Below are 6,000 nucleotides of genomic sequence, written 5' to 3'. Positions count from 1 at the left end.
TCTGTGATTGACTGCAACATTATGAAATGTGGTTATTGTTTCTCCATAGGTATAGTGATACAGAGATTTACATGTAAGTGCCTTAAAGAATTACATGGACTGGTTTAAATAGTTCCAAACAAAGAAACACCATCTCAACTCGTTTGAGGTGTTCACTAACAAATTAAAGCAATTCGACGGATCTGGTATACTCGTCTAAGTGATTATTTGATCAGTTAGGGATATGAATTAAGCCTTTGCATGTTAAACTATGAAGTCTTATTCCAAATTGCTAGAGTTACAATTTATGTCCATGACATGAATCTCACTAAGACTCTAGAAGAGCTTGAGAAAATTGTCTCGCACCTGGAGATGGAATTTGAGATGATGGATCTTAGGAAAACTCGTTTATGCCTTGACCTGAAGTTAAAGCGTTGTTCTGATAGTACTTTAGTAAACTAGTCAAACTACACACCGAAGGTGTTACCTTTAAGTATACCTATGATATTCCATACACCATATGCAAATGAGACCTTTGAAGAGGTTATGGAATCCGAAGTTCCATATTTGAGTTCAATTTTGCGCTTTGTTGTACTTAACTTATTACATAGGACATCTCCTTTGCTATTGATTTATTGGTAAAGATGCAGCACCGCGCCTACACGCAACCACTAAATTGGTATTACAGACGTTTTTCCACTACCATGAAGGTACTATGGATTTGGGCTAATCCTAATGCATCCTGAACAAATCTGACCCTAATGATCGGAATGATGCTTGCCTTGTTTATTATGTTGACGCTGGTTACTTATCAAACCCGCACAAGGTATATCCCCGAATGGTCATGTCTTTACCATTAGGGATATCACAATATCTTAGATGTCCACAATATGACATTAGTTGCGAAATTTTTTACTCGTTCCAAGACTCACCTTAATTCACTATGCCATATGTGAGACATGGTTGAGAGCTTTTATTATGCATATTCGAAGTACTTGCTGTTTTCATCCATTGTTGAGTCCCGACAATGATCCATAAAGACTATGCCATATGTATCAACTCGACCAAGACATGATACATCAACAAAGCCAACACCAAGACATATTACGTCTACATCACATCAGCAAAGCATCAGGAGATTGAAGTCATGCAAGCCGATCCCAGACAACCTTGCAGACCTTTACACGACATCATTGCCAAAGTCAACATTCCAGAAGCTTATCTGAGGAATTGGTATGCTAACTATTCATATGCAATGCTTGTAGTTCTCATTTAGAAGTTTTGTCAAACTCAGGGGGAGTATCCAAAAGTATACTCACTTGATCTTAATGTACTTTTTCCCCTACGATTAGGAGCATTTTTCCCACAGGATTTTTGCTATCTAACTAGGTTTTGACGAGGCACCCATCCTAGGCTGGTCATACCCCTGTAAGCTCTTCTATTTGTGTCCCGAAGACGTATAGTTTTGACTTAATGAAACTTCTCACTTTTCTCCTTAGCCTATGGGTTTTTCTCCCACCTTGGGTTTTACCATGGCTAGGTTTTGTGATTTTTAGCTTTTATGCATTCTTCGATTACTTTGAGACTCACATTCGCTCATTGTGCCAATGACTTCATCAACTGTACTTACTTCATCGCTGAAGACCTGATGTCATTTGTTTGAATATTTACACACTCAAGGGGGGGGGGTGTTGCAATCCTATTAGATTAGGAATGTGATTGTGTAAATCCTAACATATCTAGGATATCCTTATAGGATTCTACCATATCTTTTAGACTAGATATTATCCTATTAGAGTTGTAATCCTATTGGGATAAGGAATTTACCTTCTCTACTACTATAAATAAAGACACGATGGGGTGGAATAACACACCTCACAATTACACATCTCTCTCTAATGTGCCACACCCCTCTCTAATGTGCCACACCTTCTTGATGTCCTCTATAATTGTTCAGTAAATTATGCTTATAACAAATAAGACTTTTTTTTTTCTTCTTATAAATAAAATCATAACTTAGAAATTGAAAAACAAAAAAAACCCTCTTATGCGGCATAAAGTAGTAAACTTGTATGTCCTATATAATTGTTCAGTAAATTATGCTTATAACAAATAAGACTTTTTATTTCTTCTTATAAATAAAATCATAACTTAGAAATTGAAAAAAAAAATCCCTCTTATGCAGCATAAAGCAGTAAACTTGATAGTCATGCATGAGTTATTAACAATTTTGTAACCGCGCAAGTGGTAGATTGATCTGGTGCATGGTTTGGGTCTTCTTTTCCAACTCATTGTATATCGAGTCCAAACGCTCTCACCTCCACTTAGTGTAGATTAGTGTAGAATATTGTTTGTAATTAAAAAATAATTTTGTAACTACTTGTAACTTTAGAGTTATTTGTCAAATTTTAAAAAATATAAACACAGTTTAATTATATTTCTCTTCAGTTGTTTGTAAGAAGTCTCATGTTCGAGTTACGTGGATGACAACTACGTATAATATTTGTCGTAAGTTCGATACCTAGTTATGGCTAGCACATTGTGTGCTTCGCTCAATCGCCTCTCCTTGGAGTAGATATATATCATATCTCCTTAGAGTAGAATATATCATCTCTCCTTAGAATAGAATATAATGGATATCACTTACAACTCACATGGGAGAATGCACATATCACACGCCTTGCGAATAGCGTATCTTCACTGTAAAAATTTTATAATAAAACCTTTCAATTTTGTAATCTTCATTTAAAGATTGGTAAGAATATGATCATGAATATGAGTCTTAGAAGCCCATTATTTTTGTCCCAAGTTTAAATAGAAAAGTCTTATTGTGAGAGGATTGCTAATTCATGTTGTACGAGGATTGAATAAGTCAAAGAAATAGAGAGTCTCACTTTAATAGACAAAATATAATTGACCACGGTAATAGAACTTTGGAGAGCCTCTCGCTGTCATATCCTGTTACAGTACTGGTCTCAATCATGGTGCCAATTTGGTTGCCTTTGACAAGCTGGTTTTAGTCTACGTACACAAGGATGGAAAGAAGTCTCGGACAAACATATGGCTGGAAAGAAGCTCCTGACGTCTCCAACCAAAGTTTGTCCAGTTTCATTCAGACAAATGCGTAGCCTTGTACGATACGTCTGTTAGTAGAATTTTAGGGAAATGCATGCTACGCAGAATGATGACCGTGGAAAGCACAACGATTTAGAATTTTAGGCCATTTGACCATATATGAAATAGGCTTCTATTAACTACGACCTAATGATTGCCTTGTCTTGTTTGTGGGCTGCCTAGAAGCCATACATGATATATAATACCAAAAATTATATAAGCAATATAAAAAAATGAACGAATCTATGACACTACTTTCTTTACATAACGTTTGACACAAGTTTTTATGGAGCTTAATTCGTAATGGATCATATCTACTAAAAATTATCCAAATCTAAAACCATGTAACCATTAAGCTACATGAAACAAATTTCCGGACGTCCATAGAAAGATTATTGCCAATTGCAATGATTGAGGTTTTAGAGTTTATGAATGATATTCTAAAAGATACAATGTTCGGATCATTAAAATACATTACGAAGTGGGCCGTACAAAAAGTGTGTCAAAAATTATGTAAAAAAATAGTGTCACTGATCTGCCTCTTATAAAAAAAATGTACATAATTCAGTATAAGAAGCAACTAAAAGTGAGAATAATTAAACCAAGAAAAAAGGAACCATACGGTTGACCACAAAAATTCTAACTATACTTACATTATAGTCATTCATCTTCGGAATAGAAAACGTTGTAAACTTGTGCATAGCCATATTGGTTGGAATGACTTGCTCTTTTTTATGCATGTAAGTTTAAATCTCTCTACTCACAATTTAGATTAAAATAAAGTATCTCTAGTATTTACAAAATGTTTCCTACTTAAATAATAAGTAATTAAATGTGCCTCAGTATGACGTTTCACTCGAATCACTAAAATAGTCATCAAGAGAAACACAAGTTTTAACCTTATACATTGTTATTTTTTGTAGCATCCGTAGTAACGTATCATTAGCAGCGACGTGCCCAACTGGTTATGCAATTTTCAGACTACTTACATATTACATTACATACGACCTTCTTGGAGTTATCCACAATGACCTTACATATGTCTTCCTCCGTCTAATGTTGGAGTAATGTTAGAAAATATGAAAATAACAACATAAATTCTAGTCATTAAGAATAATCATAAAAATCACAAACCAAAATACTACAACAATAAGTGTGTATGCAATCAAAGTAAGCAACAGAGAAAGTAAGAAGTGTAACAAACAAACCTGGAGATTGAGGTTTGTTTAAATGTAGTTTGGTAGGCGTCCATTCCCAGGATTTAACAATCTATAATCCAAAGTTGAAGCACTGCAATATTCCGACTCTGACGAACTTTATATATTCTGTATTCTCAAGACACGATTCAAAATTTGACAAACAAAGAATAAAAGACATTCGAGAAAACTCTTCTCGTTTACTTTTAGATGGGTGGGATGCTTGAGTTTATATAGAACTCAAACCACTCCTTTTGAAACACTGTGATTGTTGCTTAAAGTTCCAATGAATAGATGCAACTCATGAATTTAAATTTAACTAAAACACTTGACTCTTATCTTTCATTCACACAAACATTAAATATTATGATACTATAAACATACAATTTCCAATATCTAATTATGTATGATCATATTTATACGAAGGTATAAGGTTTGCACGCGTGCTTGGAAGAGACTCTAAGAAAACACCAAACATACCCAAACAACATATTTCCTGATCTCCAACCCTCACCCCTAACTCATTTTGGAAGAGACTCTAAGAAAAGACTTAGAGTACTTGGATCTAATGGAGAACATGACACATGACCGAGCACAATGGCGTTCTAAGATTCATATAGCCGACCCCACTCAGTGACTTGGATTTTTCAAGTCTCCAACCGAGAAGTTTTCCTCACTCGGGAAATTAAGGGAATACTACCTCAACCTACATGCTCCACTCACAAAGCTTCAACATACAAGCTTTAACAAAAGAAAAATTCAAAGAACTTAGTGAAGAAGGCTTTGGTGTATTTAACACAATACGTTGAAATGAAGCAAAGCTTATTTATTGATATCTCCGATAAGTTACAAATATGTACATATACATGAGTCAAAATAAATAAACAAGAGGGAGCCTTCACAAAGGTTGCTTAGGAGAAGTCTCAGCAGTCGGTAGAGCCCCAGAAAGAGAAGGCCCCGGAGGGGGATCATTCGGAGCCTCAGTACTAGACAGAACCCTAGAAGGAGGAGGCATCAGAGGTTGATCATTTGGAGCTTCATTACGCGGTACAACCCCAGAAGACGAATGCAATAAATGCCTTTGGAACAAACCCACAAACCTCTGATGATCAAGTAAAATCTGACCATCAGATTCCTTCATCTGGTCAAGCTTCCTCTTCGTGTTTGTAGCATAGTCATGTGCGAGCCGGTGCAACTGTTTATTCTCATGTTTGAGCCCTCTAATCTCCTGTTTGAGACTCATCACTTCAGCCGCCAATGATTCAACTTGGCGGGTTCGAGCAAATAGGCGTTGGGCCATATTAGACACAAAACCTGCACACTGAACACTGAGAGCCAGAGAATTCTTAACAGCCAACTCATCAGACTGTTTGGAAAGTAGTCTGTTATCTTTGGGAGTGAGAATGTTCCTAGCCACCATCGCAGCGATCATATCATTCTTCATCACGGAATCCCCAACGATAAGAGGACCAGTAGGGGATAATAAGGATGGACGCCATATGTTGTCTGGAGAAGGTGTGACTGCCTCTTTAACAAGGTTCAAGTCAAAACGACGGTCGGAGGGGCGAGACATTTTCAAAGGTGTTGAAAAGAGAAGAGGTCGGACAAATCAAGATCTTAGAAATGCAAGAAGGGAGCTTCTACTGGTGGAGATTCAAGTGTGCTTTGGAATTTAATTCCAGCTTCTATAAAAATCTGCACTCGACGGAGC

Source organism: Malus domestica, chromosome 11 (assembly GCF_042453785.1).
Source record: "Malus domestica chromosome 11, GDT2T_hap1".
Classification (NCBI taxonomy): Eukaryota; Viridiplantae; Streptophyta; class Magnoliopsida; order Rosales; family Rosaceae; genus Malus; species Malus domestica.
This window is presented reverse-complemented; position numbering follows the sequence as displayed.